At 39.1% G+C, this 13,468-nt stretch overlaps 1 protein-coding gene across 1 annotated transcript in view; it reads right to left on the bottom strand.

The window, feature by feature from the left end:
- Nucleotides 1–13,365, bottom strand: part of KCTD16 (potassium channel tetramerization domain containing 16) — a 295,941-nt gene extending 282,576 nt beyond the window's left edge. Inside the window, exons 1-2 of the mRNA XM_057307082.1 lie at nucleotides 13,170–13,365; nucleotides 11,320–11,406 (exon numbers count right to left, since the gene is read on the bottom strand). The gene's annotated coding sequence lies outside the window, so the exon portion shown is untranslated. The remainder of the gene's footprint in view (nucleotides 1–11,319; nucleotides 11,407–13,169) is intronic.
- Nucleotides 13,366–13,468: the final 103 nt, after the last annotated feature.

Below are 13,468 nucleotides of genomic sequence, written 5' to 3'. Positions count from 1 at the left end.
ATAGTCATTGGATGAGTGGATATATTGACACATTCCCATTCCAGTTTTGGTTCTTTCATTTTTCAGCTGAGGAAGGTGAGACCAAGAAAAACTACAAGGCCCATATTACACACCTAGTGGTAAAACAGGCTCTAGAATGATCCTCAGCCTCCTTCCAATTCATTAACAAGAACTGCCAATCTGTGCAATTTTTTATCACTCCATTACAGTATGACTATTCTAAAGGAAAACAGAATCTTTTATCTTAATCATTGTTTGCAAGATTATTAAGATTTTAACGTATCTTTGGCATTTTACCTTTGACACTGTTCTTCAGGAGGGCCCTGAAGAGAAAATGTGGACACTTGGAAGGACACTTAGTACTTGCCTCAGCAAACTGGTTTAAAAAACTCCTTTTGCTTTCATTTAATAGGTGAAAAGTTTTGAAAGAGACTTTGCAGCTATGTTTTTTTGTTTTGTTTTGTTTTGTTTTAAAGATTTATTTAGTGATTGAGAGCTAGAGCATGCACCAGTGGGGGGAGGGGCAGAGGGCGAGGGAGAGAAAGAATCTCCCGCTGACTCCCCACAAGCACAGAGCCCAATGCGGGGCTCCATCTCAAGACCCTGAGATCATGATGAAAGTCGGACACTCAACTATGGAGCTACCCAGGCGCCCCAGCAGCTGTGTTTACTTAAAGAACTGCAAAACTAAATGCTACTCGAGTGCTTCTAAATAAAATAGTCACTGCTTATGATGATAACTAGTTCTGACTAATAGTACGTTTTTTTTTTTTAATTTTCAATCACATTCCCTTAGACTCTGAAAAGGTACAATTAGTCAAAAAAAATTTTTTTTTAAATAGGCTCCATGCTCAATGCGGAGCTCAACGTAGGCTTGAACCCACAACCCTAAGATCAAGACCCTGAGATCAAAACCTGAACTGAGATCAAGAGTCGGACACTTAACTGACTGAGCCACCCCAGGCACCCCCAATTTTTTTTTATAATCAGTGTCTAGCACAAACTTAGTACAATAGACTACATATTTCTATATGTATATATAGATATATACATATACAATATATATATTTATAAACTTTAGATGCCAGGGTAAGCCCTAATTGTTAGGTGTAAGCTGTGTTGGCCAAATGAACACTCCCCTGATGTCTTTCCTGAAGTGAATATCAGGTACTGAAATTTGTGAGCTTCGGTTTCTATACATGGCAAGCAAGCTCCCTTATCACGGAATTGGAGAAGAGGCCCTGGAGCCCACCTGCCTGGGTGAGAATCATGGATGCACCCCTTATAAAGTGGATCACTAAGGGTAAGTTACCACAATCTCTTCCAGGTACACCCAGGCCCTTATGCAGCTCAGTTTTCCCATCAGTAAAATGGGTAATAATAGCATTTGCCTCACAGAGTACTTGTGAGGATTAACCCATCAACATATGTAAAGTACTTAGGACACTGTTTGGTATGGTGCCCACTAAAGGAACGTTTTTTATTACTCAACAAATTATAAGCAAAACGTTTCTGAGAACAATAATTTTGCTTGTGTATTCTGTTCCCAAAAGGAAGAAAAACAGCCTCCCTGCCCCTTCAATGTAAATGAATGTCTAGTAATACTTTGTGGGAACCACCCCTCCCCCACTCCAAGTTTCTAGAGTGCAGGTGGTATTTATGCCACCTTTGTTCCAGTTGTGGGCATATGGCTCAATTGGGCATTTCATACTCCCTGCCACCATGATTCACCAGTGATGGGCATGGGGTTCAATCAGAGCCAAAGAGATGTGACTTAAGGGCATGTGCTGAGATCACTGGGGGTTGTAATATTGTCTGAGCCACTGGAGGATTCAAACATATCTGAAGCTAACTGTACCCTGAACTTGCCATCCTTGGGCACAATGAATTCCTTTTACGATGTAATCCATTTTTGTTCTTTACTATCTGCAATCCAAAGTCATATAAACTTATATAGAAGAGCTATCTAGGAAGATCTCACAAAAAATGCAGGTGATATAAAAAGAGTGATATCAAATAGATTTAGTGGATGTCAGAGAGGAAAAATAATGTTAAGCACACAGACTCTGAAGCCAACTGTCCAGGTACAAATCCTGGTACTAGAGCTCAGCTGCTGTATGACTTTGAACAAGTCACTTACTTATTTGTGCCTCTGTAATGTCCTCTGTAAACTGCAGGTAGTATAATATCCACCTCCCAGGGATGTTTTGAGGACTAAGTAAGTTAATATATGTAAGGTACTTCGAACAATGCCTGGGACGTAACATGTGCAAATGGGACACAAGCTTTCGTTATTTTATCACTATTATTCAGACCTTAAATAAGTGGTGGCATAGTGTATCAAAGAAAAAGTAGGGAAAATGGCTCTTATGTTGCCAGCTGAGATTTTTCTGTATACAAAGGATGAAACTGATGAACTAAAAATGCCTCTTTATAGCACCTTCTTAAATAGACATTTTTCCAAAGAAGACATACAGATGGCCAAGAAGCAAATTAAAAATGCTCAACATCACTACTTATTAGGGCAATGCAAATCAAACCCACAAGACATCACCTCACACTAATAGGAATGGTTACCATCAAAAAACCCCAGAAAAATCACATGTATTGGCCAGGATGTGGAGAACCTGGAATGCTTGTGCACTTTTGGGGGGAAATGTAACATGCATCCGCTGTGGAAAGTAGAATGGTAGTTTCTTTAAAAATTTTAAAAGTTAAATGTAAAAAAATTAAAAATTACCATATGATCTAGTAATTCTACTTTTCAGTATATATCCAAAATTATTGAAATCAGGGTCTTGAACAGAGACATGCACACCCATGTTCATAGCAGCATTATTGACAGTAGCTGAAAGGTGGAAACAAGCCAAACGTCCATCAGTGGATGAAAGGATAAATAAAATGTGCTATACACGTACAATGGAATATTGTTCAGCCTTAAGAGTAAAGGAAATTCTTATTCATTTATTTATTTCCTTGAGAGAGAGAGAGAGAGAGAGAGCACCCGTGCATGTGGGAGGGGAGGGGCAGAGGGAGAGGGAAGGACTCTCAAGCAGAATCCACACTGAGCATGGAGCCTGACACAGGGCTTGATCTCAAGACCCTAAGATCATGACCCAAAGCTGAAACCAAGAGTCGGACGCTTAACTGACTGTGCCACCCAGGCACTCCAAGAGTAAAGGAAATTCTGACACACGCTACAACACTGAGGGACATTGAGGACATTACGTTATGTGAAATAGGACAATCACAGAAAGACAAATATTGCATGACTCCAAGTATATGAAGTATTTGAAGTTGTCAAGCATATAGAAATAGAAAATACAATTGTGGCAGCTGGGGCTGGAAGAAGGGGTAATGGGGAGTTGAATGGATAAAGAGTTTCAGTTTTGCAAAGTGACAAAGTGCTGGAGGTAGGTTGCACAACAATGGGAATACTGAACTGTAAACCTAAAAGATGGTTATTATGATACGTTTGACGTTGGGTGTATTTTGCTATAATTAAAAAGAAAAAATTTTAAATAAAAAGAGTTCTTTAAGTACCTTTTTGTAGCCCTATAGGTAGCAGGATATCTGATACAGCTGCAACTCACTGACATTGAATGAATAAATGAATAATAATGGAATAAACCTAATGACAAAACAAGTGAAGGGCGAGATAGTTTACAGAGTTGAAATATTTGTGGAGTAAAATAGAATGAAGTATCAAGTGCTATGTGAAAGACTTATTTTTACTATGTAGTAAAAAAGTATGAGGCATAGGATCTATAGATACTGGTTCCAGTCTTGATTCATTGATTCATTTATTTTTCTCATTCATAAAATATTTACTGAGCACCTACCGCCTGCCAGCCACTGTTTACGTGCATCAGTGAACAAGACTGTCCTGACGTTTGGGGCTTATTTCTAGTGGGAGAGGACAGCAATACTCAGCTTCTGGTTGGAGCTGGATGTGTGACATCAGACAAGTCCCATAAGTTTTCCGGGTCTTAATTTCCTCATCTGTACCATGAGATGCATGTGGCAGGGGGGACAAAGTAATACTTATCCTTTTTACATTCCGAAGGATTTGAAAAGTACAGGTAAATGTGGAACAAGGACATAAGAAACCACTAGGGGGCAAAATGAGCACAGCCTAAACATTCTACTGATGTAAAATTCGAGAAACAAAAACATATGATTTCACTCATATGTGGAATTTAAGAAACAAAACAAACGAGCAAAGGGGAAAAAAGAGAGAGAGAGAGAGGCAAGCCAAGAAACAGATTCTTATGTATAGAGAATAAATTGATGGTTCCCAGAGGGGAGGTGGGGGGCGAGGTGAAGTAAGTGATGGAGATTAAGGAGCGCACTTGTCCTCATGAGCACCAGGTAATATATGGAAGTGTTGAATCACTATACTGTACACCTGAAACTAATATTACACTGTAGCTTAACTGAAATTCAAATAAAAACTTTTTTAAAATAATTTTTTTTAAAAAAGGAGTCATCCTTTTTGCATCATGAAAAAATAAGCAAACAGTAAATGTCATATATTATTGTAGGTAGGGAAAGAGCTCTACAGAACAGTTACCCCAATAACTATTTGAATAACTATGCTTTATTCTATGAATAAAGTACTTGATTTAGAGATCATGTTTTTTCTGAGGAATAACAGCAGGTAAGAAGCAGAATGCTTGATTAGTAATTGAAAAGCATAGCTAAATGCGTATAATAAGACCATGTCTACAGAACCACAAAATACCAACCAACATATTCAGTCTGGATGTAGCACTTTACCCCTTATTAGATGTGAGGATCCGATACATATTTAAAATTCTTTCACTTCTTCATTGCTACTATGTGTATCGGTCTCTGATTACACAAGAAAATGTATGCTCTTCTTTTTTCCCCTTATATCTCACTGGGAAGTGGTAGTTTTAAAATGTAAAAAAATCTTTTTGACAGTCTTCTGTCAAAAGCTGGAGTTTAATGCCCTATTCCTTGGAAATAGTCCAGCTTTACTGATATGTTTCTAGTCAATTGCATATGTTAAAAGTGACACTGTGTGATTTCCAAGGAAGGTGCAGAGGTGGTAATACAGCTCCTGGCTGACTCTATCTTTCAGGATTCTCTTCCTCAGAACACAGCCTTAATAATTTGAAAGGGCCCATGTTATAGGGAGAGGCCACATGTAGGTATCATGGCTGAGAGCTCCATCAAAGGTCCCAATCAGCAACTAGCATCAGAAGTCAGACCTGTAAATGAACGAGCTCTCCAACGATCACCATCCCCAGCCTTCAAGTACCCCAGCTGAAGCTGTGTAATTAATGTTATTATTGTTTGAGGCCATTAAGTTTCGAGGTGTTACTTTTACAAAGCAATAAAGAACCAGAACAGGGGTTAGTTGTCTTTGGGAATATGGCACAATAATTTCAGAAAATAAATGGCCAAAGGATTAGATCAGTGCTTCTGTGGATTCCAATTGGCATGGACCCACTCACACCTGCCCTGAGAACAATAAAAACATGCTGAAGATCTGTTATCACTCAGTGTCAAATCTCCTGTGCACTGATGTTCAGGACTATGGAGTCTTGGAGACAGATCAAGCCTCGTCATTTACAGGCATCATTATCACTGACATCCACTGGCAGGTTATTATAAACGTTCTCCCAAGCAGCAGATCTACAAAGGAGAGCCTTTTCTTGGTCTGGACCTTCTAGTTCACAAACAAGGAATGGCAAGTCTGGCTGGATAGAAACTCAGTAATGACTTCATCAAGCAGGAAGCCCTGAGGAACAGGAGTGTTTCTCCAGGCAGGTGAATGAAGATAGCTAGCTTGCAGCCAGTCTGCAAGGGAGATGGGAATATTGGGCTTCTTCAAGCTTAAAACATCAAGAGGCAGAAGCAGAGTCTGTTTGTCGTTTATAGTGACTGGCACATGGTAGATTCTCAATAAATAATTGTTAAATAAATATCACAAACACAGCATTATTTAATGTCTTAGCATTGAAACACTAAATAGAACATGACCACTATCCTAATAGACCATCCGATGTGATGAGATGGTTACAACGATTCATTTATTCACCATCTCATCTTCATTCATCACCTACCACCTGAAAGTCACAGGAAGGATACAATGAGGAATCTGACACTAACCATATTAGTAAAATTGATCAAATCCCTTGTTCTGATCTCCTATTCACCCTATTAGTGAAGGAGGGATTGGCAGAACGTATGACACTCGACACTGGACAGATGAGATTGGCAGCAGCTTTTTAATTACATTTACTCACAGCCCTTGTGAGGAGGACACCGAAAGCCACACAGAGGCGTGTGGGGTTTGCACACAGGAATACTGTAAACCAGCAGGGGCTGTGGGAGACAAACTGTAGTGGCAGGAGGGTGGGGTGACCCCAGATTTCCATGGGGATATATGATTGGCTTGTAGGAAGCTTGTAGGAAGTTAAAACCAATTAGGCTGGGGACCATGTTGGGTGGAGCTGGTGTGGCTGATGGGGGAATGAGCCGGTGTGGAGCCTTTCCTGCTGGGTAGGGGACACATCTGGCAAGAGAAGACGAAGTCACTGCTAGGCTTTTGGGGCCCTGTGAGGGTCAGAAATGTCAAGACAGCACTTGAAATTTAGGTCTTATAGTACATCTCTCGGCCTCCAATCCTCCCTTGTAAAATCAGGTGGTGGGAAACAAATGATCTCAAGGTTCCCATCAGTTTTAATTCTCTTTAATTTACATTATGTGAAGCCACTCAATGAGAGGTCACTCTCGGAGGCACTTGCTGCCCTGATTTGTCTGTGAAGTCTATTTTTGTTGTGTTGGAGATGTCTCAGTGAATTCAGGCTAATCTCCTAGGGCCCTCTGAAAATTTTAATGTGAAGCCGAAGCATTTTATTTCCAGTGAGTGGGAAGGGGAGTACGTTAGAACATTTAGCACAGAAGTCAATTTTGGCATTAATAGGAAGAGATTTAGAGAGCCCAGGAAAGAAATGGTATTTATAAGTCCAAAATCAACTGTTCTTTTAAATAACATCAACCTTTTAAAAGTAAAATCTTAGTGAGAATTAAGAAATATTTATATTTTCTTCCAGAAGTAAATATTCATTATCTCAGACAGTAGGGGATTTGTGATTCTTATTAGATGCTGCAAATTTAAGACTGCAGGGGAAGAGTCAAAAACATCTTGCCTGGGGCGCCTGGGTGGCGCAGCGGTTGATCGTCTGCCTTCGGCTCAGGGCGTGATCCCGGCATTACGGGATCGAGTCCCACATCAGGCTCTTCCGCTATGAGCCTGCTTCTTCCTCTCCCACTCCCCCTGCTTGTGTTCCCTCTCTCGCTGGCTGTCTTTCTCTGTCGAATAAATAAAATCTTTAAAAAAAAAAAAAAAAAAAATCTTGCCTAATTAATTTCAATCAAAAGGCAAAAAATGTGTTTGCTTTTGACTTCGAAACCTAAACTTGCAGAATTTAATAAAAACTGTAAGTCTGATTTCACACACCTCTGTTTTAACATAAAATTATCCTCATCTCAGGAAAAGTATTGAAGTTGATGTTATCAATAGTCTTAGTAACAAAAACTTATATCCAAGTACATAAAGAGCATTATGGTTAAGACAGTGTAACCTGCTCTAACAGTCATAATAGTAACCATCTCTGCTTAGAGAACATGCGTTCTCCAACATTTAAGAAATAATTGAAGAAAGTAATAATAATAATGAAAAGGGTGTGCTGCTGCCCAGGGGCTTCAAGCTAGCATGCTCTCCTACATAGCCACCTGTCTCATGCCCAGTGACCTATTTCTTATTCTGGCAAGACACTGTTATTACCAAGACATTAATATTATATCAAATAAAAATAAAAAATTAGAATTCTGTAGCTTGGGCATGTGTCCTCCAAAGAATGTTTCAAATTTATATTTAAATTTATCTGGCTTACAGCTCCTAGTCCAGCAATATCTTGTGCTGGAAATACTGTCTTGTAACAAAATACAGTTTAATACAACAGGCCTTACAACAGCAAAGAGTTAAACTGTAATGAAAAGCAGTGGTAGCTTGCAATGTCTGAGGGCGTCATGAAGAATTCTAACAGAAAAATATAAAAAATGAATCGCCTAAAGGAAGTGTCATGTATTAAACTTACAGTCATCTCTACGCTGTTCTCTTATTGAGGACAATAAAACTTGATCCCTCCATCATCTTAAGAAGCATTATATTAAATTTTTATGGCAATTGGTTTACGTGGCTAGGACACTGCCATTTTCTTTCTTTGCAAATAAACATATTTTCCACAACATAAGTCACCTTATGCACTGTGTCCTGACAAATTCTGTGTGCTATGAGAAGAGGAGAGAAAGGGAGATCAAGCAGAAAGATGAGCACATTTTCTTTAATGTTTGAAATAACGTGAAACACACCAAGAAAATCAAATATGGGTAGCACTGTTCAAAATTTTCAAGTATAACTGCTCTCATGTATTAAACCAATAGCACCTGACATCCAAAGGTATGTGTGAGACTAAAATGCACAACCCAGATGAGCCCAGCTGGAAAAATATAGGACAGAAGACGACAAAAGCACACTTTCAATACACTCCATAGGATCAAAAGACAAGTTATAAAATTATACAGAACCCACAGGGAAGCATCAGAGGGAATGTATGCAATTGATTTTGGACAGAGATAGTTTGTTCAAGCCCAATCACTGCAGTTTTTCAAAGTCCATGTGGATTGCTGACAAAATCCTACGGCTTCTACAGCTATACGGTTGCAGCGATGACCGTAAGTTCAAACATTCACTGAATACTTAGTATTTAAGCACTGATATTTGCAAGCACTATCTCACACAATCCTTGTAGCAAGCACATAAGACGAATACCGTTATCATCGTGCTCTTTACCCAGGAGAAAAGTAAGGCACAGAGACTTTGCTAACTTCATGGCTAGTAAGTGGGAGAGGATGTAAATCCAGGCAGTCTGGCTCCAGACATGCTCCCTTAACCACTATACATTATGAATTAAGTTACATGACAAATAGAAGGTAAACGTAAACATGAGGTGATTTGTCATGTGCCCAATGAGAAGATTACAAAAAATATTTTTTATCAATTTGAATATATACACATTTGGGAATGTAGATACAATTACCAACTAACTATAATTTTACAATTATCAACTAACTATAATTAGTTTTAAAATTAATAATTTTATTAATTTTAATTTTAAATTACATGCTAGGTAAATTAGTATATTCATTAGAAATATTGCCCTTTTTATATTCATGTTATGTAACACAATACAGTCGAGTGGTTTAGCATAAGGACTCTGGAGTCAGACTAGGTTCAAATCTCAGGTCTAGTATTTCCTACCTTATGTTGTTTGACAAGTTATTTAACCTCTCTGTTCTCGGTTTCATCAGATGTCAAGTATATAGTACCTACCTTGTCAGGCTGTCAGGAAAAGTAATTGAGTAGAAAGGTGGGACGGGCTTAGAGCGGCACAAGGCACACAGTACGTATATATTGGTGTTAGCTCTTACATTTTTCCCCCAAGCGCTTCACTTGCACCTTTGGCAGGAGGGGTTCTGCTATCACCAGAGCCCAGCCCTCTGATGCTATGTTTTACACTATCTCCCCTTCTAAGTTGTTTGAGATACAGAACTTCCACGGCTGCCACTGAAGTTCTTATTCCAAACCATAATAATATCCATTCACTTAATATTAGAAATGTTTCATTTGCTTTTTAAGAGGTGGTCTGATCTCTACAATAAAAATACAGCATTGCTTTAAAAATTATCTTTAAAAGCATTTTTTAAAAAACAGCATGAGGCACTTGGAATATTCAATTCAAAATCCCAAGAATAAATGCTAAGTTAGGATTAAATTTCTTTGCCTTTTAAAAACCCATTTTGTCTAAAAGCTTCCAGTGTTGTTCCAGGCAAATCTGACTTCCCAAGACAGTAATTTATTGTTCCAAGTAAAATAAATGAAATAACAGAAGCAGAATTTGAGGAGGAAACTCTTTTCTAAGGGATAAAGGATAATTTGGAGGAAATATAATTGTCATATTTGGGAAATGGAGTTATATCATTAATATTCAGGGATAGTAAAAAAAGATCTTGGGCATTTACACTGGTTTTTACCATAATTATCAGGTTTCATCGTGGAACTTGACATGATAGGTACAGAGCTGCCAAATCCCCACCTCATTTTGTGCTTGTGGATATAGTTGAGAGTAGGGGAAACTACCCATGTTCAAACCAGACCTTTCTGGCAAAATTCCCCATGACATATTTACTATAAAACAGAGGGCAAGGAAGGCAACTCTAAAATCTAAGCACAATTTCATTGCTACCCTAAAAAAACAAAGTTCTCCGTGTGTGTTTGTGAAGTATGTAAAAGTGTTAGTATGTATTCTAGGATGATTGTCAAACTAATTAGAAGATACCACTCATGATTAGAATGTTTGTTTTTTTGTTTTTGTTGTTGTTGTTTTTGTTTTTGTTTTTTTTTTGGTCACAAGTTTGGTAACTGACATATTAAGTTCCAGGGACGAGTGGGCCACTGTTACAAGCCCACCTCATGTTCCATCAACTCTCAACCTGGCTAAGGCTTTTTACTCCTAATGAATACAATTCAGTGAATTTAACAGAAGTCAGCACATTCACCAAGTACTGCAGTTTGCTTTAATATAACTCTCTGGATACTATCCTGAAGTGGGGGATGCAACACCAAAAGAAAAAAACAAAAACAAAAAACAACCCCCCCCAAAAGAGGTCTACCTGACTAGCCACAAAATTGACTGTTATTCTCCAAGGGTTTTTTTTTTTTTTAAGATTTTATTTATTTATTCAACAGAGATAGAGACAGCCAGCGAGAGAGGGAACACAAGCAGGGGGAGTGGGAGAGGAAGAAGCAGGTTCATAGCGGAGGAGCCTGATGTGGGGCTCGATCCCGTAACGCCAGGATCACGCCCTGAGCCGAAGGCAGACACTTAACCGTTGTGCCACCCAGGCACCCCTCTCCAAGGGTTTTCTGCAGGATACCTTGGTTTATACTTCAAAGTCAAACAATGTGGAAGATTTAATCATGTAACTTAATTTTTTGCTTGTCTTATTGAGTAAGAGACACATGAGGCTAGGTAGAGAGAGACAGGTAGGGGGCTACGTGACTAGGCTCATGCAGAGGGGTACGTGACCAGGCTCACAAAATCCCAGATGTGGAAAGATGTTATAGACAAGATATTAAGGGACCACTAAACCTCCAGTGGCAAACCATTCGGGACCCCTCACCCTCTAGAGAGCTTTTTTCTCTTTCTTTTCTGTTCTCACCTTCACTTAATAAGCTTTCACTTCACTTCACCCCTTTGTGTCCGTGAGATTCATTCTTCAGGTCCATGAGACAAGAACCCTGCGACCCTGCAACATTATCAAGTGGGGCAAGTGTTAGCAAAGAAGGAAATCTAGTAAATAAGGTCATTGTTTTCACAGATAGAAGCAGAATTTCAGTAACATCTACATCTAACAATTCATTCCTAAGCAGGTAATATTTTATGCTCATAGTCTTATATTTTATTTAAATTTGAGAGCAATATCTCTTTTGGATAGGAAGAAATGGAAACATGAGAAGACACAAGAGACTCCAAACTCTTCTAACCATAAGATCACTAAGTAGATGAAGTAATAGATTACCGCATATTGTCGGTAACTAGAAACTTAGCTTCATAGGTAACATGGCTTAGAGAGTATAACCACATAATTTATCAGCCAAACTGGGATACTTTTGATATCAAAAAAGGGACAATATTGATAATTATGCTGGAAAAAAACAGGCCTAAAATGGGGCAATGTGGCTGGCTCCAACAAATCTGGGTACATGGTCATTTTCCCAAGAGTTGTGCAGATGGCACCTACATCAGTAAACTCTAAAATGATTTATAAAAGTTGGTAAATTGAATAACTTGATGAGCTATTTCAGAAATTTTCTGATGAAATTAGCTGTCCATTCATCTCAAGAGTATACTCCTTGGTTTTTCAGTTTGTTATGCCCTTTTACTATTATTACTTTTGTTTGGAGGCGACTGTGGAGTTTTTTGTTTGGTTGGTTTTATTTGTTTGCTTCATTATAGTGTGTATGTTGAAAAAAACCTTTTAATCCATGAAATTTTACTATTCCTTTGAAACTGGTCCCAGAGCAATGGCCTGGTTTCTTTTGTAAAGATCATGGGATTTGGGAGCCAGCATATAATGCAAGGGCTCATGGTATAAATTTTAATACTATAAGCTCTGAAGACAGTTCTGCTCATTGGTTAATACCATGGCATTTGGAGTGAGGATTCCTGCACTTTCGGAATGTGATTTAACACAGAACCCAGAGCAATCAAAAGGAAAGAATCTACTTATGCCACTCTTCAGTTCATAACCTTCGGTGGTTCTCCTTTGTCTTTTACAACTAAAACCAGAATCCCACAAGACATTCTATTCCTGGTCCTTGCCTGTTGCTCCAGCCTCAACTCCTACATGGCTCTCCTCCATCGACTCTCCAACCATCCTGGCTTCATTTAAACCAGTGATTTCCAAACTCTGATCTTATCCAAGAGACATTTTTAGTTGTCACAAGGTGGCAGTGGGGATGGGGGGGATGTGCCACTGGCATTTAGCTGGTAGAGGTCAGGGATGTTGCTAAACATCCTACAGCACACAAAGCAGCATCCTCCGTAAACCCCCCCCCCCCGCCCCGCAAGAATTGTTTACATCAAAATGTTAATAGTGCAAATGTTGAAGAACTCTTATTTACACCTTTTCTGACACCACGTTTTCCCTAATCCTAGGCCTTGCACACACTTCTCACTGCCTGAAATATTCAAGCTCTTCCCCTCCTCTTTTTCCATTTTTTAAATAACTTTTCACCCTTTTATCACCTTTTCACAGTGGCTTTCCCGATTTTCTGTCCCAGATGAATATTACACTCTTTCAACGAATTATGTAGCACTTCAGAATATTAATAATAGTTTTACATATTCTTATATGTGTTTGATAACCTCACCCCAACGAATCCCAGGTGAGCGCTACCATTTAGCTTGTATTCACCATAGTAACCCCAACAGCTAGTACAGCGAGGTGAGTCGTCCTGCAACACTGCATTCAATGTTACTAAATGAACATTTAACAGCCTCACTTACAAAAGGAGAGCAATAGAGTCATCATCTCATTAGGTTGTAAGGACTAAATAATACACATGAACTCTGTAACACTGTGTCTGAATCACGGTAAATCCAGAGAGACCGACGCTCTGTAGTTTGTGGACAGGAGACCCGCCGTATCCGCTCAACAACAGCGCTTGCACATCCTCTCCCAGGTCTTCGGTCTCCTAAGGACTTGTCCCTCCTCCAAATAGTTACTAACAATTCCTGCGCCTGCGCTTTTCTACCTCCGTCGCTAACAAGGTTACGGGAAGTATTTTCCTTCTTCTCATTGGCCC

Source organism: Ursus arctos, unplaced genomic scaffold (genome assembly GCF_023065955.2).
Source record: "Ursus arctos isolate Adak ecotype North America unplaced genomic scaffold, UrsArc2.0 scaffold_5, whole genome shotgun sequence".
NCBI classification, from domain to species: domain Eukaryota; kingdom Metazoa; phylum Chordata; class Mammalia; order Carnivora; family Ursidae; genus Ursus; species Ursus arctos.
This window is presented reverse-complemented; position numbering and strand designations above follow the sequence as displayed.